The following is a 22452-nucleotide window of genomic DNA, read 5'->3' on the forward strand; positions in this document are numbered from 1 at the left end:
GGCAAATAGGTGCAGTGCGTCCAGCTTAGCGTACCCTTTTTAGAACAGGAATCTTATGCAATAAATACTGAAAATGCTGGAAAGACTGAGAAGGTCAGGCAGCATCTGTGGAGAGAGAATCAGAGTTAACGTTTCAGGTCGGCAGATGACAATGTCAGGTGGGCAAAAATCAAAAACGAAAGTAAGACAATAAGAAAAAATTGTCTTATTTTTAGGTTTTAAAGATCCGGTGTTTGCGAACCGAGGCCTTTGCACAGCTTGATGCAGCCGGACACTGTCTTTACACGAGGGCCCTCTGTTGGAATAGAGCTCGAATTACAGCCACAGCAAACCAAGAGTTGGTTTTCACAAAAGAAATCTTGATCTTATTTTTCAGTATGAAAAAAACTAACCACTCAGAATGCGTTTCCTCCTTCCACAACTCTCACACAGAAAGAAGGGAACGGTCATCAATGGCCACAAGCTCTTGCACAAAGCAACACTCGCAGCCCGCTTCACGCTCAGGAGGAAACGCTTTAACTCCTCCTCGTGGTTAGTGAGACCAGACACTTCAGAACACATTTCTCAAGTTAAAAACTATAGAAATGATCCCTAAAAATATAGTCTTACCTAACATTGGCCGCCACACCGCTCTCCACACTCAGCACACCCCCTTTAACAGAGGCTGAGCTCCCACCCGCTTCGCGCCCATTCACAGCGGTCAGTGCGGAATCCACTATATATACAATATACAAATCACCCTTTGTAAATATAATTATAATTGTGTGAGAAAGAAATATAGTTGCTGTCATTCTGCCATTACCCAGCAGGCAGGTGATTTGCATATATTAGCAGCCTGTCTCCAGCGACTGTCCTGCTCATTGATTCACTCAGTGGGTGGAAGCCCCGCTCTGAGAGATTTAAACAGCAACTCGCCCTCCACCGCACGGATGGGTTCAGCGGGTTAGATAAAGAGGGAAAAAGATTTAAAATCAGCTTTGGAAACTGCAAATGAAGAATTATAGAGCCGGAGGAGCAGAGCAACATCTTACGCGGATAACAACAGAAAATGCTGGAAAAACTCAGCAGGCCAGGCAACATCCGTGGAGAGAGAAACAGAGTCAACGTTTCAGGTCGAAACCCTTTGTCAGGACTGAGAAAAAAGCAGGAAATGAAACAGATTAAAAGGCTCACTGCCACACCCCCTCTAGGAATGCCTACCTTGAAGTAGTTCTGCTCTTCTCTTCGACGGGATCTCCGTTTGGCTCTTCAACCTTGTTCATCTTCATTGCTTTCAGTTTCCCTTCTCATGTTTGATCAGACTCAGTTTCACAGCCACTCTCCACCAGTCCTATCACCATCTCGTCTGGTTTTGAATACCTCTTAATGTCTCTTCACTTCTCTTTTGTTCTCTCATCACCATTTCCCGGCCCCCAAACTGGCCTTTTAATCTGTTTCATTTCCTGTGTTTTTTCAGTCCTGACGAAGGGTTTCGATCTGAAACGTTGACTCTATTTCTCTCTCCACGGATGTTGCCTGGCCTGCTGAGTTTTTCCAGCATTTTCTGTTGTAATTTCGGATTCCCAGCACCTGTAGTATTTTTCTATCTGACGGGGATGCTTTAACTTCCTCCAGATGAACTTGGGAAGATTGAATCTGACATCTTCGGCCCTGACCACGAACTCCATTCCCTCATCACCAACCAGAATCATAGAATCATAGAATAGTGCAGCACAGAAGGAGGCCATTCGGCCCATCGAGTCTATGCCGGCTCTTTCAAAGAGCAATCCAGTCAGTCCCACTCCCCCCGCTCTTTCCCCATATCCCTGCAATTTTTTCTCCTTCAAGTATTTATCCAATTCCTTTTTGAAGGCTGCAATTGAATCTGTATCCACCGCCCTATCAGGCAGTGCATTCCAAAGCCTAATCACTCATTATGTAAAAAAGTATTTCCTCATGTCACTTTTTTAAGGTTGGTTGGGTTTTTCTTCGTTCCTGGGATGTGGGCGTTGCTGGCAAGGTTGGTATTTATTGCCCATCCCTAATTGCCCTTGAGAAGGTGGTGGTGAGCCGCCTTGAACCACAGAGGGCAGTTAAGAGTCAACCACGTTGCTGTGGGTCTGGAGTCACATATAGGCCAGACCGGGTAAGGACGACAGATTTCCTTCCCTAAAGGACATTAGTGAACCAGATGGGTTTTTACGACATTCCAGTAGTTACATGGTCACCATTACTGACACTAGCTTTTTATTCCAGATTTATTTAATTAACTGAATTAAAATTCCCCAGCTGCCGTGGTGGGATTTGAACTCACGTCTCTTAAATGAATCCAGTAATATCACCTCCATCACTCTGTTCAGAGTCCATTCCAAGTGCTGATCACTGTATGTGTCAAGGAGAATGTCTCGATATCAGTCCTAAAATTACCGTTTAATAGTTTGAACTTGTGTCCTAATTCAGTTTAAAATAATACACCATTACTGACACTAGTTTTTAATTCCAGATTTATTTAATTAACTGAATTTAAATTCCCCAGCTGCCTGTGGTGGTGATTTGAACTCCCATCTGCCAGATCATGAGATCCCGGTCTCTGGAATACAAGTCCAGTATCATAACCACTGCGCTACCGTACCCGTGTCCAGCACGCTGGGCCTTGCCTATTCCCCTTTAGCTACCCTGCTAATTACATCCTCAAAATACTCTAATAAATTTGATAAACACGATTTCCCTTTCATAAAACCATGTTGACTCTGCCTAATCATTCTATGATTTTCTACAAGTTCAATATTCGTACAAGTTCCTTAATTATCTGAAACCCCTTTCCGGCCACTTCTCAAACTGAACCAGACTATTTGCAACCTTAACGTCCAGTTAATCCCCAAATTCAGTTCCCACATCCTCACCATCACAACGACCTCCTACTTCCACTTCTGTAACATTGCCCCTGCCTCTACCTCAGCCATGCCGAGACCAATTCCAGATTTGACTATTCCAATGCTCTCCAGGCCAGCCTCCCATCCTCCATAAACTTCAGTTAATCCAATCCTCTGCTATTCTCCATACAAAGGCACGTTCTATCTCTTTCTTTACTCATACCCTATCCTGTAAAAAGTTCCACTCACGCACCTCTCTGACCTCACTGATCTATGTTGGCTCATAATCTACAAAAGCCTTAAATTTAAAATTCTCATCCCCTTATTTAAATCACTCCACGGTCGCAGCCTACCCTATCTGTAACCTCCTCCTTCCCTGTAACCTCCTCCTGCCCTACAACCTCCTTCATCCCAAACTCTGACTGGAAGCTTACTGGGAGATAAAAGTGGGAAAGGTGTCCCACTGACCTGTGCCACGTACACAGGCACCAAGAACACACCACAACTGACCATCAGGCTTTTCCAGAGAATGTGCTGCACCCGCATAGACAGCTGTTTCTTTACAATGTTGATTTGACCTCCCAGTTCCTGGTGTACACCCCAGCCCCTCCAAACCCGATCCCCAGGAGTGGAGCAATTTGATCAAATTGTGGATTCTCTTCCGAGCCCCAATTTGGAGAACACATCCAATATGTACATGTGCGATATCCTATCAAAGACCTTCCCCTGAGGTCCACCTGTCTGTCACCTACCAGGGTGCACATATCCCTCAGTAACGTGATAACAGGCGCAGGTCTGTTCCAGTAGATCACCAGCTCCAGACCACACTTGACCTGGTTAGGATTTTTTAGTTGACATTAAGCAGTCATATAGGTTGCCAATTCCTGCTGTTGTCTCTCTCCCCCTGATGCTTGGAGAGGCAGAGAACTGCATATTTCCAGCAGATCTGGTCCCACAGAACCGAGTATAACCCGAATACTGGAGTGAAGCTGATAGAAAGCTCTTCCAGCCCTCAGATAGGTAAAAAGCAAAGAGACTTGCATTTCTATAGCGCCTTTCACAACCACAGGACGTTGTCCCAAAGTGCTTTACAGCCAATCGAAGTTTTGAGGTGTAGTTACTGTTGTAATGTAGGAAATGTGGCAGATAATTTGCGCACAGCAAAATCCCACAAGCAGCGATGTGATAATGACCAGATAATCTTATTTTAGTGATGTTGGTTGAGGGATAAATATCGGCCAGGACACCGGGGAGAACTCCCCTGCTCTTCTTCGAATAGTGTCAGTGGAATCTTCTACATCCACCTGAGAAAGCAGACGGGGCCTCGGTTTAACATCTTATCCGAAAGAGGCCACCATCCGACAGTGCAGCGCTCCCTCAGTACTGCCCCGCCAACAGCGCAGTGCTCCCTCAGTTCTGCCCCTCCAACAGTGCGGCGCTCCCTCAGTACTGCCCCTCCGACAGTGCGGCGCTCCCTCAGTACTGCACTGGAGTGTGACCCTGGATTTTGTGCTCAAGTTTCACTGAGTGGGCTTTGACCCACAGCCTTCTGTCTCAGTGGCGAGAGTGCTACCCGCTGAGCCACGGCTGACTTATAACACTTAAATAGCAACGGTACCTGATGAGTCAAACACGGAGAAAACCTGAGGCAGCGATGGAAGAGAGGAAGTGTCAGATCGGGGGATATTCAGGAAGATTTTCACTTCGCACTTTGAAATAACATGGGGAATAATAAGGTGCAAGTTGATAAATGAATCGATACAGGAAGCGGAATACGTCAAACTATCACGTTACTGACATGAATACAAAAGCAAAATACTGCGGATGCTGCAATCTTTAATAAAAACATAAAATGCTGGAAACACTCAGCAGGTCAGGCAGCATCTGTGGAGAGAGAAACAGAGTTAACGTTTCAGGCCGGTGACCCTTCGGCAGAACAAGAAGTCCTGGTTAGTTGCTGCCAATCACGGGTTTTCGACATTGATAGATTGTAAGAAGCCTGAGGGAAGGAATTTCTCAGTTGTGAGGTCCATTTGTGCTGCTGATGTACAGCAATAAATTTCGGACTTGTTGTAGTTTGTCTTTCTCTCAACATTTAGGTCTTGTATTCACAACAGCAGAGTGGCTTCCATAGCAGTCGCAGTTGCCTATGAACTGAAGCCCGCGCCTTGATAAATGCCGAGTATGAGTTAGCAAGCATATTAATCTCTTATTGCAGTATTTTACTGCCGGTGAGTATATGGGATGTCCACTGCAATCTCCTGTCACTCCTGATAGGCAGAATATGACAAACCCATAAGACCGATGCCTACACTGAAGATGCTAAGATAGCAGTATTTAAAATTGAGGCAAATAGGTGCAGTGCGTCCAGCTTAGCGTACCCTTTTTAGAACAGGAATCTTATGCAATAAATACTGAAAATGCTGGAAAGACTGAGAAGGTCAGGCAGCATCTGTGGAGAGAGAATCAGAGTTAACGTTTCAGGTCGGCAGATGACAATGTCAGGTGGGCAAAAATCAAAAACGAAAGTAAGACAATAAGAAAAAATTGTCTTATTTTTAGGTTTTAAAGATCCGGTGTTTGCGAACCGAGGCCTCTGCACAGCTTGATGCAGCCGGACACTGTCTTTACACGAGGGCCCTCTGTTGGAATAGAGCTCGAATTACAGCCACAGCAAACCAAGAGTTGGTTTTCACAAAAGAAATCTTGATCTTATTTTTCAGTATGAAAAAAACTAACCACTCAGAATGCGTTTCCTCCTTCCACAACTCTCACACAGAAAGAAGGGAACGGTCATCAATGGCCACAAGCTCTTGCACAAAGCAACACTCGCAGCCGGCTTCACGCTCAGGAGGAAACGCTTTAACTCCTCCTCGTGGTTAGTGAGACCAGACACTTCAGAACACATTTCTCAAGTTAAAAACTATAGAAATGATCCCTAAAAGTATAGTCTTACCTAACATTGGCCGCCACACCGCTCTCCACACTCAGCACACCCCCTTTAACAGAGGCTGAGCTCCCACCCGCTTCGCGCCCATTCACAGCGGTCAGTGCGGAATCCACTATATATACAATATACAAATCACCCTTTGTAAATATAATTATAATTGTGTGAGAAAGAAATATAGTTGCTGTCATTCTGCCATTACCCAGCAGGCAGGTGATTTGCATATATTAGCAGCCTGTCTCCAGCGACTGTCCTGCTCATTGATTCACTCAGTGGGTGGAAGCCCCGCTCTGAGAGATTTAAACAGCAACTCGCCCTCCACCGCACGGATGGGTTCAGCGGGTTAGATAAAGAGGGAAAAAGATTTAAAATCAGCTTTGGAAACTGCAAATGAAGAATTATAGAGCCGGAGGAGCAGAGCAACATCTTACGCGGATAACAACAGAAAATGCTGGAAAAACTCAGCAGGCCAGGCAACATCCGTGGAGAGAGAAACAGAGTCAACGTTTCAGGTCGAAACCCTTTGTCAGGACTGAGAAAAAAGCAGGAAATGAAACAGATTAAAAGGCTCACTGCCACACCCCCTCTAGGAATGCCTACCTTGAAGAAGTTCTGCTCTTCTCTTCGACGGGATCTCCGTTTGGCTCTTCAACCTTGTTCATCTTCATTGCTTTCAGTTTCCCTTCTAATGTTTGATCAGACTCAGTTTCACAGCCACTCTCCACCAGTCCTATCACCATCTCGTCTGGTTTTGAATACCTCTTAATGTCTCTTCACTTCTCTTTTGTTCTCTCATCACCATTTCCCGGCCCCCAAACTGGCCTTTTAATCTGTTTCATTTCCTGTGTTTTTTCAGTCCTGACGAAGGGTTTCGATCTGAAACGTTGACTCTATTTCTCTCTCCACGGATGTTGCCTGGCCTGCTGAGTTTTTCCAGCATTTTCTGTTGTAATTTCGGATTCCCAGCACCTGTAGTATTTTTCTATCTGACGGGGATGCTTTAACTTCCTCCAGATGAACTTGGGAAGATTGAATCTGACATCTTCGGCCCTGACCACGAACTCCATTCCCTCATCACCAACCAGAATCATAGAATCATAGAATAGTGCAGCACAGAAGGAGGCCATTCGGCCCATCGAGTCTATGCCGGCTCTTTCAAAGAGCAATCCAGTCAGTCCCACTCCCCCCGCTCTTTCCCCATATCCCTGCAATTTTTTCTCCTTCAAGTATTTATCCAATTCCTTTTTGAAGGCTGCAATTGAATCTGTATCCACCGCCCTATCAGGCAGTGCATTCCAAAGCCTAATCACTCATTATGTAAAAAAGTATTTCCTCATGTCACTTTTTTAAGGTTGGTTGGGTTTTTCTTCGTTCCTGGGATGTGGGCGTTGCTGGCAAGGTTGGTATTTATTGCCCATCCCTAATTGCCCTTGAGAAGGTGGTGGTGAGCCGCCTTGAACCACAGAGGGCAGTTAAGAGTCAACCACGTTGCGGTGGGTCTGGAGTCACATATAGGCCAGACCGGGTAAGGACGACAGATTTCCTTCCCTAAAGGACATTAGTGAACCAGATGGGTTTTTACGACATTCCAGTAGTTACATGGTCACCATTACTGACACTAGCTTTTTATTCCAGATTTATTTAATTAACTGAATTAAAATTCCCCAGCTGCCGTGGTGGGATTTGAACTCACGTCTCTTAAATGAATCCAGTAATATCACCTCCATCACTCTGTTCAGAGTCCATTCCAAGTGCTGATCACTGTATGTGTCAAGGAGAATGTCTCGATATCAGTCCTAAAATTACCGTTTAATAGTTTGAACTTGTGTCCTAATTCAGTTTAAAATAATACACCATTACTGACACTAGTTTTTAATTCCAGATTTATTTAATTAATTGAATTTAAATTCCCCAGCTGCCTGTGGTGGTGATTTGAACTCCCATCTGCCAGATCATGAGATCCCGGTCTCTGGAATACAAGTCCAGTATCATAACCACTGCGCTACCGTACCCGTGTCCAGCACGCTGGGCCTTGCCTATTCCCCTTTAGCTACCCTGCTAATTACATCCTCAAAATACTCTAATAAATTTGATAAACACGATTTCCCTTTCATAAAACCATGTTGACTCTGCCTAATCATTCTATGATTTTCTACAAGTTCAATATTCGTACAAGTTCCTTAATTATCTGAAACCCCTTTCCGGCCACTTCTCAAACTGAACCAGACTATTTGCAACCTTAACGTCCAGTTAATCCCCGAATTCAGTTCCCACATCCTCACCATCACAACGACCTCCTACTTCCACTTCTGTAACATTGCCCCTGCCTCTACCTCAGCCATGCCGAGACCAATTCCAGATTTGACTATTCCAATGCTCTCCAGGCCAGCCTCCCATCCTCCATAAACTTCAGTTAATCCAATCCTCTGCTATTCTCCATACAAAGGCACGTTCTATCTCTTTCTTTACCCATATCCTATCCTGTAAAAAGTTCCACTCACGCACCTCTCTGACCTCACTGATCTATGTTGGCTCATAATCTACAAAAGCCTTAAATTTAAAATTCTCATCCCCTTATTTAAATCACTCCACGGTCGCAGCCTACCCTATCTGTAACCTCCTCCTTCCCTGTAACCTCCTCCTGCCCTACAACCTCCTTCATCCCAAACTCTGACTGGAAGCTTACTGGGAGATAAAAGTGGGAAAGGTGTCCCACTGACCTGTGCCACGTACACAGGCACCAAGAACACACCACAACTGACCATCAGGCTTTTCCAGAGAATGTGCTGCACCCGCATAGACAGCTGTTTCTTTACAATGTTGATTTGACCTCCCAGTTCCTGGTGTACACCCCAGCCCCTCCAAACCCGATCCCCAGGAGTGGAGCAATTTGATCAAATTGTGGATTCTCTTCCGAGCCCCAATTTGGAGAACACATCCAATATGTACATGTGCGATATCCTATCAAAGACCTTCCCCTGAGGTCCACCTGTCTGTCACCTACCAGGGTGCACATATCCCTCAGTAACGTGATAACAGGCGCAGGTCTGTTCCAGTAGATCACCAGCTCCAGACCACACTTGACCTGGTTAGGATTTTTTAGTTGACATTAAGCAGTCATATAGGTTGCCAATTCCTGCTGTTGTCTCTCTCCCCCTGATGCTTGGAGGGGCAGAGAACTGCATATTTCCAGCAGATCTGGTCCCACAGAACCGAGTATAACCCGAATACTGGAGTGAAGCTGATAGAAAGCTCTTCCAGCCCTCAGATAGGTAAAAAGCAAAGAGACTTGCATTTCTATAGCGCCTTTCACAACCACAGGACGTTGTCCCAAAGTGCTTTACAGCCAATCGAAGTTTTGAGGTGTAGTTACTGTTGTAATGTAGGAAATGTGGCAGATAATTTGCGCACAGCAAAATCCCACAAGCAGCGATGTGATAATGACCAGATAATCTTATTTTAGTGATGTTGGTTGAGGGATAAATATCGGCCAGGACACCGGGGAGAACTCCCCTGCTCTTCTTCGAATAGTGTCAGTGGAATCTTCTACATCCACCTGAGAAAGCAGACGGGGCCTCGGTTTAACATCTTATCCGAAAGAGGCCACCATCCGACAGTGCAGCGCTCCCTCAGTACTGCCCCGCCAACAGCGCAGTGCTCCCTCAGTTCTGCCCCTCCAACAGTGCGGCGCTCCCTCAGTACTGCCCCTCCGACAGTGCGGCGCTCCCTCAGTACTGCCCTACGACAGTGCAGCGCTCCCTCAGTACTGCCCCTCCGACAGTGCAGTGCTCCCTCAGTACTGCCCCTCCGACAGTGCGGCGCTCCCTCAGTACTGCCCTTGCGAAAGTGCGGCGCTCCCTCAGTACTGCCCCTCCGACAGTGCGGCGCTCCCTCAGTACTGCACTGGAGTGTGACCCTGGATTTTGTGCTCAAGTTTCACTGAGTGGGCTTTGACCCACAGCCTTCTGTCTCAGTGGCGAGAGTGCTACCCGCTGAGCCACGGCTGACTTATAACACTTAAATAGCAACGGTACCTGATGAGTCAAACACGGAGAAAACCTGAGGCAGCGATGGAAGAGAGGAAGTGTCAGATCGGGGGATATTCAGGAAGATTTTCACTTTGCACTTTGAAATAACATGGGGAATAATAAGGTGCAAGTTGATAAATGAATCGATACAGGAAGCGGAATACGTCAAACTATCACGTTACTGACATGAATACAAAAGCAAAATACTGCGGATGCTGCAATCTTTAATAAAAACATAAAATGCTGGAAACACTCAGCAGGTCAGGCAGCATCTGTGGAGAGAGAAACAGAGTTAACGTTTCAGGCCGGTGACCCTTCGGCAGAACAAGAAGTCCTGGTTAGTTGCTGCCAATCACGGGTTTTCGACATTGATAGATTGTAAGAAGCCTGAGGGAAGGAATTTCTCAGTTGTGAGGTCCATTTGTGCTGCTGATGTACAGCAATAAATTTCGGACTTGTTGTAGTTTGTCTTTCTCTCAACATTTAGGTCTTGTATTCACAACAGCAGAGTGGCTTCCATAGCAGTCGCAGTTGCCTATGAACTGAAGCCCGCGCCTTGATAAATGCCGAGTATGAGTTAGCAAGCATATTAATCTCTTATTGCAGTATTTTACTGCCGGTGAGTATATGGGATGTCCACTGCAATCTCCTGTCACTCCTGATAGGCAGAATATGACAAACCCATAAGACCGATGCCTACACTGAAGATGCTAAGGTAGCAGTATTTAAAATTGAGGCAAATAGGTGCAGTGCGTCCAGCTTAGCGTACCCTTTTTAGAACAGGAATCTTATGCAATAAATACTGAAAATGCTGGAAAGACTGAGAAGGCCAGGCAGCATCTGTGGAGAGAGAATCAGAGTTAACGTTTCAGGTCGGCAGATGACAATGTCAGGTGGGCAAAAATCAAAAACGAAAGTAAGACAATAAGAAAAAATTGTCTTATTTTTAGGTTTTAAAGATCCGGTGTTTGCGAACCGAGGCCTCTGCACAGCTTGATGCAGCCGGACACTGTCTTTACACGAGGGCCCTCTGTTGGAATAGAGCTCGAATTACAGCCACAGCAAACCAAGAGTTGGTTTTCACAAAAGAAATCTTGATCTTATTTTTCAGTATGAAAAAAACTAACCACTCAGAATGCGTTTCCTCCTTCCACAACTCTCACACAGAAAGAAGGGAACGGTCATCAATGGCCACAAGCTCTTGCACAAAGCAACACTCGCAGCCCGCTTCACGCTCAGGAGGAAACGCTTTAACTCCTCCTCGTGGTTAGTGAGACCAGACACTTCAGAACACATTTCTCAAGTTAAAAACTATAGAAATGATCCCTAAAAGTATAGTCTTACCTAACATTGGCCGCCACACCGCTCTCCACACTCAGCACACCCCCTTTAACAGAGGCTGAGCTCCCACCCGCTTCGCGCCCATTCACAGCGGTCAGTGCGGAATCCACTATATATACAATATACAAATCACCCTTTGTAAATATAATTATAATTGTGTGAGAAAGAAATATAGTTGCTGTCATTCTGCCATTACCCAGCAGGCAGGTGATTTGCATATATTAGCAGCCTGTCTCCAGCGACTGTCCTGCTCATTGATTCACTCAGTGGGTGGAAGCCCCGCTCTGAGAGATTTAAACAGCAACTCGCCCTCCACCGCACGGATGGGTTCAGCGGGTTAGATAAAGAGGGAAAAAGATTTAAAATCAGCTTTGGAAACTGCAAATGAAGAATTATAGAGCCGGAGGAGCAGAGCAACATCTTACGCGGATAACAACAGAAAATGCTGGAAAAACTCAGCAGGCCAGGCAACATCCGTGGAGAGAGAAACAGAGTCAACGTTTCAGGTCGAAACCCTTTGTCAGGACTGAGAAAAAAGCAGGAAATGAAACAGATTAAAAGGCTCACTGCCACACCCCCTCTAGGAATGCCTACCTTGAAGAAGTTCTGCTCTTCTCTTCGACGGGATCTCCGTTTGGCTCTTCAACCTTGTTCATCTTCATTGCTTTCAGTTTCCCTTCTCATGTTTGATCAGACTCAGTTTCACAGCCACTCTCCACCAGTCCTATCACCATCTCGTCTGGTTTTGAATACCTCTTAATGTCTCTTCACTTCTCTTTTGTTCTCTCATCACCATTTCCCGGCCCCCAAACTGGCCTTTTAATCTGTTTCATTTCCTGTGTTTTTTCAGTCCTGACGAAGGGTTTCGATCTGAAACGTTGACTCTATTTCTCTCTCCACGGATGTTGCCTGGCCTGCTGAGTTTTTCCAGCATTTTCTGTTGTAATTTCGGATTCCCAGCATCTGTAGTATTTTTCTATCTGACGGGGGTGCTTTAACTTCCTCCAGATGAACTTGGGAAGATTGAATCTGACATCTTCGGCCCTGACCACGAACTCCATTCCCTCATCACCAACCAGAATCACAGAATCATAGAATAGTGCAGCACAGAAGGAGGCCATTCGGCCCATTGAGTCTATGCCGGCTCTTTCAAAGAGCAATCCAGTCAGTCCCACTCCCCCCGCTCTTTCCCCATATCCCTGCAATTTTTTCTCCTTCAAGTATTTATCCAATTCCTTTTTGAAGGCTGCAATTGAATCTGTATCCACCGCCCTATCAGGCAGTGCATTCCAAAGCCTAATCACTCATTATGTAAAAAAGTATTTCCTCATGTCACTTTTTCAAGGTTGGTTGGGTTTTTCTTCGTTCCTGGGATGTGGGCGTTGCTGGCAAGGTTGGTATTTATTGCCCATCCCTAATTGCCCTTGAGAAGGTGGTGGTGAGCCGCCTTGAACCACAGAGGGCAGTTAAGAGTCAACCACGTTGCTGTGGGTCTGGAGTCACATATAGGCCAGACCGGGTAAGGACGACAGATTTCCTTCCCTAAAGGACATTAGTGAACCAGATGGGTTTTTACGACATTCCAGTAGTTACATGGTCACCATTACTGACACTAGCTTTTTATTCCAGATTTATTTAATTAACTGAATTAAAATTTCCCAGCTGCCGTGGTGGGATTTGAACTCACGTCTCTTAAATGAATCCAGTAATATCACCTCCATCACTCTGTTCAGAGTCCATTCCAAGTGCTGATCACTGTATGTGTCAAGGAGAATGTCTCGATATCAGTCCTAAAATTACCGTTTAATAGTTTGAACTTGTGTCCTAATTCAGTTTAAAATAATACACCATTACTGACACTAGTTTTTAATTCCAGATTTATTTAATTAACTGAATTTAAATTCCCCAGCTGCCTGTGGTGGTGATTTGAACTCCCATCTGCCAGATCATGAGATCCCGGTCTCTGGAATACAAGTCCAGTATCATAACCACTGCGCTACCGTACCCGTGTCCAGCACGCTGGGCCTTGCCTATTCCCCTTTAGCTACCCTGCTAATTACATCCTCAAAATACTCTAATAAATTTGATAAACACGATTTCCCTTTCATAAAACCATGTTGACTCTGCCTAATCATTCTATGATTTTCTACAAGTTCAATATTCGTACAAGTTCCTTAATTATCTGAAACCCCTTTCCGGCCACTTCTCAAACTGAACCAGACTATTTGCAACCTTAACGTCCAGTTAATCCCCGAATTCAGTTCCCACATCCTCACCATCACAACGACCTCCTACTTCCACTTCTGTAACATTGCCCCTGCCTCTACCTCAGCCATGCCGAGACCAATTCCAGATTTGACTATTCCAATGCTCTCCAGGCCAGCCTCCCATCCTCCATAAACTTCAGTTAATCCAATCCTCTGCTATTCTCCATACAAAGGCACGTTCTATCTCTTTCTTTACCCATATCCTATCCTGTAAAAAGTTCCACTCACGCACCTCTCTGACCTCACTGATCTATGTTGGCTCATAATCTACAAAAGCCTTAAATTTAAAATTCTCATCCCCTTATTTAAATCACTCCACGGTCGCAGCCTACCCTATCTGTAACCTCCTCCTTCCCTGTAACCTCCTCCTGCCCTACAACCTCCTTCATCCCAAACTCTGACTGGAAGCTTACTGGGAGATAAAAGTGGGAAAGGTGTCCCACTGACCTGTGCCACGTACACAGGCACCAAGAACACACCACAACTGACCATCAGGCTTTTCCAGAGAATGTGCTGCACCCGCATAGACAGCTGTTTCTTTACAATGTTGATTTGACCTCCCAGTTCCTGGTGTACACCCCAGCCCCTCCAAACCCGATCCCCAGGAGTGGAGCAATTTGATCAAATTGTGGATTCTCTTCCGAGCCCCAATTTGGAGAACACATCCAATATGTACATGTGCGATATCCTATCAAAGACCTTCCCCTGAGGTCCACCTGTCTGTCACCTACCAGGGTGCACATATCCCTCAGTAACGTGATAACAGGCGCAGGTCTGTTCCAGTAGATCACCAGCTCCAGACCACACTTGACCTGGTTAGGATTTTTTAGTTGACATTAAGCAGTCATATAGGTTGCCAATTCCTGCTGTTGTCTCTCTCCCCCTGATGCTTGGAGAGGCAGAGAACTGCATATTTCCAGCAGATCTGGTCCCACAGAACCGAGTATAACCCGAATACTGGAGTGAAGCTGATAGAAAGCTCTTCCAGCCCTCAGATAGGTAAAAAGCAAAGAGACTTGCATTTCTATAGCGCCTTTCACAACCACAGGACATTGTCCCAAAGTGCTTTACAGCCAATCGAAGTTTTGAGGTGTAGTTACTGTTGTAATGTAGGAAATGTGGCAGATAATTTGCGCACAGCAAAATCCCACAAGCATCGATGTGATAATGACCAGATAATCTTATTTTAGTGATGTTGGTTGAGGGATAAATATCGGCCAGGACACCGGGGAGAACTCCCCTGCTCTTCTTCGAATAGTGTCAGTGGAATCTTCTACATCCACCTGAGAAAGCAGACGGGGCCTCGGTTTAACATCTTATCCGAAAGAGGCCACCATCCGACAGTGCAGCGCTCCCTCAGTACTGCCCCGCCAACAGCGCAGTGCTCCCTCAGTTCTGCCCCTCCAACAGTGCGGCGCTCCCTCAGTACTGCCCCTCCGACAGTGCGGCGCTCCCTCAGTACTGCCCCTACGACAGTGCGGCGCTCCCTCAGTACTGCCCCTCCGACAGTGCAGTGCTCCCTCAGTACTGCCCCTCCGACAGTGCGGCGCTCCCTCAGTACTGCCCTTGCGAAAGTGCGGCGCTCCCTCAGTACTGCCCCTCCGACAGTGCGGCGCTCCCTCAGTACTGCACTGGAGTGTGACCCTGGATTTTGTGCTCAAGTTTCACTGAGTGGGCTTTGACCCACAGCCTTCTGTCTCAGTGGCGAGAGTGCTACCCGCTGAGCCACGGCTGACTTATAACACTTAAATAGCAACGGTACCTGATGAGTCAAACACGGAGAAAACCTGAGGCAGCGATGGAAGAGAGGAAGTGTCAGATCGGGGGATATTCAGGAAGATTTTCACTTTGCACTTTGAAATAACATGGGGAATAATAAGGTGCAAGTTGATAAATGAATCGATACAGGAAGCGGAATACGTCAAACTATCACGTTACTGACATGAATACAAAAGCAAAATACTGCGGATGCTGCAATCTTTAATAAAAACATAAAATGCTGGAAACACTCAGCAGGTCAGGCAGCATCTGTGGAGAGAGAAACAGAGTTAACGTTTCAGGCCGGTGACCCTTCGGCAGAACAAGAAGTCCTGGTTAGTTGCTGCCAATCACGGGTTTTCGACATTGATAGATTGTAAGAAGCCTGAGGGAAGGAATTTCTCAGTTGTGAGGTCCATTTGTGCTGCTGATGTACAGCAATAAATTTCGGACTTGTTGTAGTTTGTCTTTCTCTCAACATTTAGGTCTTGTACTCACAACAGCAGAGTGGCTTCCATAGCAGTCGCAGTTGCCTATGAACTGAAGCCCGCGCCTTGATAAATGCCGAGTATGAGTTAGCAAGCATATTAATCTCTTATTGCAGTATTTTACTGCCGGTGAGTATATGGGATGTCCACTGCAATCTCCTGTCACTCCTGATAGGCAGAATATGACAAACCCATAAGACCGATGCCTACACTGAAGATGCTAAGGTAGCAGTATTTAAAATTGAGGCAAATAGGTGCAGTGCGTCCAGCTTAGCGTACCCTTTTTAGAACAGGAATCTTATGCAATAAATACTGAAAATGCTGGAAAGACTGAGAAGGTCAGGCAGCATCTGTGGAGAGAGAATCAGAGTTAACGTTTCAGGTCGGCAGATGACAATGTCAGGTGGGCAAAAATCAAAAACGAAAGTAAGACAATAAGAAAAAATTGTCTTATTTTTAGGTTTTAAAGATCCGGTGTTTGCGAACCGAGGCCTCTGCACAGCTTGATGCAGCCGGACACTGTCTTTACACGAGGGCCCTCTGTTGGAATAGAGCTCGAATTACAGCCACAGCAAACCAAGAGTTGGTTTTCACAAAAGAAATCTTGATCTTATTTTTCAGTATGAAAAAAACTAACCACTCAGAATGCGTTTCCTCCTTCCACAACTCTCACACAGAAAGAAGGGAACGGTCATCAATGGCCACAAGCTCTTGCACAAAGCAACACTCGCAGCCCGCTTCACGCTCAGGAGGAAACGCTTTAACTCCTCCTCGTGGTTAGTGAGACCAGACACTTCAGAACACATTTCTCAAGTTAAAAACTATAGAAATGATCCCTAAAAGTATAGTCTTACCTAACATTGGCCGCCACACCGCTCTCCACACTCAGCACACCCCCTTTAACAGAGGCTGAGCTCCCACCCGCTTCGCGCCCATTCACAGCGGTCAGTGCGGAATCCACTATATATACAATATACAAATCACCCTTTGTAAATATAATTATAATTGTGTGAGAAAGAAATATAGTTGCTGTCATTCTGCCATTACCCAGCAGGCAGGTGATTTGCATATATTAGCAGCCTGTCTCCAGCGACTGTCCTGCTCATTGATTCACTCAGTGGGTGGAAGCCCCGCTCTGAGAGATTTAAACAGCAACTCGCCCTCCACCGCACGGATGGGTTCAGCGGGTTAGATAAAGAGGGAAAAAGATTTAAAATCAGCTTTGGAAACTGCAAATGAAGAATTATAGAGCCGGAGGAGCAGAGCAACATCTTACGCGGATAACAACAGAAAATGCTGGAAAAACTCAGCAGGCCAGGCAACATCCGTGGAGAGAGAAACAGAGTCAACGTTTCAGGTCGAAACCCTTTGTCAGGACTGAGAAAAAAGCAGGAAATGAAACAGATTAAAAGGCTCACTGCCACACCCCCTCTAGGAATGCCTACCTTGAAGAAGTTCTGCTCTTCTCTTCGACGGGATCTCCGTTTGGCTCTTCAACCTTGTTCATCTTCATTGCTTTCAGTTTCCCTTCTCATGTTTGATCAGACTCAGTTTCACAGCCACTCTCCACCAGTCCTATCACCATCTCGTCTGGTTTTGAATACCTCTTAATGTCTCTTCACTTCTCTTTTGTTCTCTCATCACCATTTCCCGGCCCCCAAACTGGCCTTTTAATCTGTTTCATTTCCTGTGTTTTTTCAGTCCTGACGAAGGGTTTCGATCTGAAACGTTGACTCTATTTCTCTCTCCACGGATGTTGCCTGGCCTGCTGAGTTTTTCCAGCATTTTCTGTTGTAATTTCGGATTCCCAGCATCTGTAGTATTTTTCTATCTGACGGGGGTGCTTTAACTTCCTCCAGATGAACTTGGGAAGATTGAATCTGACATCTTCGGCCCTGACCACGAACTCCATTCCCTCATCACCAACCAGAATCATAGAATCATAGAATAGTGCAGCACAGAAGGAGGCCATTCGGCCCATCGAGTCTATGCCGGCTCTTTCAAAGAGCAATCCAGTCAGTCCCACTCCCCCCGCTCTTTCCCCATATCCCTGCAATTTTTTCTCCTTCAAGTATTTATCCAATTCCTTTTTGAAGGCTGCAATTGAATCTGTATCCACCGCCCTATCAGGCAGTGCATTCCAAAGCCTAATCACTCATTATGTAAAAAAGTATTTCCTCATGTCACTTTTTCAAGGTTGGTTGGGTTTTTCTTCGTTCCTGGGATGTGGGCGTTGCTGGCAAGGTTGGTATTTATTGCCCATCCCTAATTGCCCTTGAGAAGGTGGTGGTGAGCCGCCTTGAACCACAGAGGGCAGTTAAGAGTCAACCACGTTGCTGTGGGTCTGGAGTCACATATAGGCCAGACCGGGTAAGGACGACAGATTTCCTTCCCTAAAGGACATTAGTGAACCAGATGGGTTTTTACGACATTCCAGTAGTTACATGGTCACCATTACTGACACTAGCTTTTTATTCCAGATTTATTTAATTAACTGAATTAAAATTTCCCAGCTGCCGTGGTGGGATTTGAACTCACGTCTCTTAAATGAATCCAGTAATATCACCTCCATCACTCTGTTCAGAGTCCATTCCAAGTGCTGATCACTGTATGTGTCAAGGAGAATGTCTCGATATCAGTCCTAAAATTACCGTTTAATAGTTTGAACTTGTGTCCTAATTCAGTTTAAAATAATACACCATTACTGACACTAGTTTTTAATTCCAGATTTATTTAATTAACTGAATTTAAATTCCCCAGCTGCCTGTGGTGGTGATTTGAACTCCCATCTGCCAGATCATGAGATCCCGGTCTCTGGAATACAAGTCCAGTATCATAACCACTGCGCTACCGTACCCGTGTCCAGCACGCTGGGCCTTGCCTATTCCCCTTTAGCTACCCTGCTAATTACATCCTCAAAATACTCTAATAAATTTGATAAACACGATTTCCCTTTCATAAAACCATGTTGACTCTGCCTAATCATTCTATGATTTTCTACAAGTTCAATATTCGTACAAGTTCCTTAATTATCTGAAACCCCTTTCCGGCCACTTCTCAAACTGAACCAGACTATTTGCAACCTTAACGTCCAGTTAATCCCCGAATTCAGTTCCCACATCCTCACCATCACAACGACCTCCTACTTCCACTTCTGTAACATTGCCCCTGCCTCTACCTCAGCCATGCCGAGACCAATTCCAGATTTGACTATTCCAATGCTCTCCAGGCCAGCCTCCCATCCTCCATAAACTTCAGTTAATCCAATCCTCTGCTATTCTCCATACAAAGGCACGTTCTATCTCTTTCTTTACCCATATCCTATCCTGTAAAAAGTTCCACTCACGCACCTCTCTGACCTCACTGATCTATGTTGGCTCATAATCTACAAAAGCCTTAAATTTAAAATTCTCATCCCCTTATTTAAATCACTCCACGGTCGCAGCCTACCCTATCTGTAACCTCCTCCTTCCCTGTAACCTCCTCCTGCCCTACAACCTCCTTCATCCCAAACTCTGACTGGAAGCTTACTGGGAGATAAAAGTGGGAAAGGTGTCCCACTGACCTGTGCCACGTACACAGGCACCAAGAACACACCACAACTGACCATCAGGCTTTTCCAGAGAATGTGCTGCACCCGCATAGACAGCTGTTTCTTTACAATGTTGATTTGACCTCCCAGTTCCTGGTGTACACCCCAGCCCCTCCAAACCCGATCCCCAGGAGTGGAGCAATTTGATCAAATTGTGGATTCTCTTCCGAGCCCCAATTTGGAGAACACATCCAATATGTACATGTGCGATATCCTATCAAAGACCTTCCCCTGAGGTCCACCTGTCTGTCACCTACCAGGGTGCACATATCCCTCAGTAACGTGATAACAGGCGCAGGTCTGTTCCAGTAGATCACCATCTCCAGACCACACTTGACCTGGTTAGGATTTTTTAGTTGACATTAAGCAGTCATATAGGTTGCCAATTCCTGCTGTTGTCTCTCTCCCCCTGATGCTTGGAGAGGCAGAGAACTGCATATTTCCAGCAGATCTGGTCCCACAGAACCGAGTATAACCCGAATACTGGAGTGAAGCTGATAGAAAGCTCTTCCAGCCCTCAGATAGGTAAAAAGCAAAGAGACTTGCATTTCTATAGCGCCTTTCACAACCACAGGACATTGTCCCAAAGTGCTTTACAGCCAATCGAAGTTTTGAGGTGTAGTTACTGTTGTAATGTAGGAAATGTGGCAGATAATTTGCGCACAGCAAAATCCCACAAGCAGCGATGTGATAATGACCAGATAATCTTATTTTAGTGATGTTGGTTGAGGGATAAATATCGGCCAGGACACCGGGGAGAACTCCCCTGCTCTTCTTCGAATAGTGTCAGTGGAATCTTCTACATCCACCTGAGAAAGCAGACGGGGCCTCGGTTTAACATCTTATCCGAAAGAGGCCACCATCCGACAGTGCAGCGCTCCCTCAGTACTGCCCCGCCAACAGCGCAATGCTCCCTCAGTTCTGCCCCTCCAACAGTGCGGCGCTCCCTCAGTACTGCCCCTACGACAGTGCGGCGCTCCCTCAGTACTGCCCCTCCGACAGTGCAGTGCTCCCTCAGTACTGCCCCTCCGACAGTGCGGCGCTCCCTCAGTACTGCCCTTGCGAAAGTGCGGCGCTCCCTCAGTACTGCCCCTCCGACAGTGCGGCGCTCCCTCAGTACTGCACTGGAGTGTGACCCTGGATTTTGTGCTCAAGTTTCACTGAGTGGGCTTTGACCCACAGCCTTCTGTCTCAGTGGCGAGAGTGCTACCCGCTGAGCCACGGCTGACTTATAACACTTAAATAGCAACGGTACCTGATGAGTCAAACACGGAGAAAACCTGAGGCAGCGATGGAAGAGAGGAAGTGTCAGATCGGGGGATATTCAGGAAGATTTTCACTTTGCACTTTGAAATAACATGGGGAATAATAAGGTGCAAGTTGATAAATGAATCGATACAGGAAGCGGAATACGTCAAACTATCACGTTACTGACATGAATACAAAAGCAAAATACTGCGGATGCTGCAATCTTTAATAAAAACATAAAATGCTGGAAACACTCAGCAGGTCAGGCAGCATCTGTGGAGAGAGAAACAGAGTTAACGTTTCAGGCCGGTGACCCTTCGGCAGAACAAGAAGTCCTGGTTAGTTGCTGCCAATCACGGGTTTTCGACATTGATAGATTGTAAGAAGCCTGAGGGAAGGAATTTCTCAGTTGTGAGGTCCATTTGTGCTGCTGATGTACAGCAATAAATTTCGGACTTGTTGTAGTTTGTCTTTCTCTCAACATTTAGGTCTTGTACTCACAACAGCAGAGTGGCTTCCATAGCAGTCGCAGTTGCCTATGAACTGAAGCCCGCGCCTTGATAAATGCCGAGTATGAGTTAGCAAGCATATTAATCTCTTATTGCAGTATTTTACTGCCGGTGAGTATATGGGATGTCCACTGCAATCTCCTGTCACTCCTGATAGGCAGAATATGACAAACCCATAAGACCGATGCCTACACTGAAGATGCTAAGGTAGCAGTATTTAAAATTGAGGCAAATAGGTGCAGTGCGTCCAGCTTAGCGTACCCTTTTTAGAACAGGAATCTTATGCAATAAATACTGAAAATGCTGGAAAGACTGAGAAGGTCAGGCAGCATCTGTGGAGAGAGAATCAGAGTTAACGTTTCAGGTCGGCAGATGACAATGTCAGGTGGGCAAAAATCAAAAACGAAAGTAAGACAATAAGAAAAAATTGTCTTATTTTTAGGTTTTAAAGATCCGGTGTTTGCGAACCGAGGCCTCTGCACAGCTTGATGCAGCCGGACACTGTCTTTACACGAGGGCCCTCTGTTGGAATAGAGCTCGAATTACAGCCACAGCAAACCAAGAGTTGGTTTTCACAAAAGAAATCTTGATCTTATTTTTCAGTATGAAAAAACTAACCACTCAGAATGCGTTTCCTCCTTCCACAACTCTCACACAGAAAGAAGGGAACGGTCATCAATGGCCACAAGCTCTTGCACAAAGCAACACTCGCAGCCCGCTTCACGCTCAGGAGGAAACGCTTTAACTCCTCCTCGTGGTTAGTGAGACCAGACACTTCAGAACACATTTCTCAAGTTAAAAACTATAGAAATGATCCCTAAAAGTATAGTCTTACCTAACATTGGCCGCCACACCGCTCTCCACACTCAGCACACCCCCTTTAACAGAGGCTGAGCTCCCACCCGCTTCGCGCCCATTCACAGCGGTCAGTGCGGAATCCACTATATATACAATATACAAATCACCCTTTGTAAATATAATTATAATTGTGTGAGAAAGAAATATAGTTGCTGTCATTCTGCCATTACCCAGCAGGCAGGTGATTTGCATATATTAGCAGCCTGTCTCCAGCGACTGTCCTGCTCATTGATTCACTCAGTGGGTGGAAGCCCCGCTCTGAGAGATTTAAACAGCAACTCGCCCTCCACCGCACGGATGGGTTCAGCGGGTTAGATAAAGAGGGAAAAAGATTTAAAATCAGCTTTGGAAACTGCAAATGAAGAATTATAGAGCCGGAGGAGCAGAGCAACATCTTACGCGGATAACAACAGAAAATGCTGGAAAAACTCAGCAGGCCAGGCAACATCCGTGGAGAGAGAAACAGAGTCAACGTTTCAGGTCGAAACCCTTTGTCAGGACTGAGAAAAAAGCAGGAAATGAAACAGATTAAAAGGCTCACTGCCACACCCCCTCTAGGAATGC

The 22452-nt window shown here is 45.8% G+C and overlaps 5 non-coding genes across 5 annotated transcripts; all 5 read right to left on the minus strand.

Annotated features, from left to right (window-relative positions):
• Positions 1-390: 390 nt before the first annotated feature.
• LOC147097481 (small nucleolar RNA U3) lies at positions 391-607 on the minus strand. The gene has a single exon (XR_015074424.1). It is a non-coding gene; the product is annotated as a small nucleolar RNA U3 (small nucleolar RNA).
• A 4982-nt stretch (positions 608-5589) lies between these two features.
• LOC147097482 (small nucleolar RNA U3) lies at positions 5590-5806 on the minus strand. The gene has a single exon (XR_015074389.1). It is a non-coding gene; the product is annotated as a small nucleolar RNA U3 (small nucleolar RNA).
• Positions 5807-10952: 5146 nt separating this feature from the next.
• On the minus strand, positions 10953-11169 carry LOC147097483 (small nucleolar RNA U3). Its single transcript, XR_015074397.1, has one exon. It is a non-coding gene; the product is annotated as a small nucleolar RNA U3 (small nucleolar RNA).
• A 5147-nt stretch (positions 11170-16316) lies between these two features.
• LOC147097484 (small nucleolar RNA U3) lies at positions 16317-16533 on the minus strand. The gene has a single exon (XR_015074398.1). It is a non-coding gene; the product is annotated as a small nucleolar RNA U3 (small nucleolar RNA).
• A 5113-nt stretch (positions 16534-21646) lies between these two features.
• Positions 21647-21863, minus strand: LOC147097485 (small nucleolar RNA U3). The gene has a single exon (XR_015074399.1). It is a non-coding gene; the product is annotated as a small nucleolar RNA U3 (small nucleolar RNA).
• Between the last annotated feature and the right edge of the window lie 589 nt (positions 21864-22452).

Source organism: Somniosus microcephalus, chromosome 32 (genome assembly GCF_052327205.1).
Source record: "Somniosus microcephalus isolate GS21.2 chromosome 32, FLI_Smic_1.0, whole genome shotgun sequence".
In the NCBI taxonomy this organism is placed as follows: domain Eukaryota; kingdom Metazoa; phylum Chordata; class Chondrichthyes; order Squaliformes; family Somniosidae; genus Somniosus; species Somniosus microcephalus.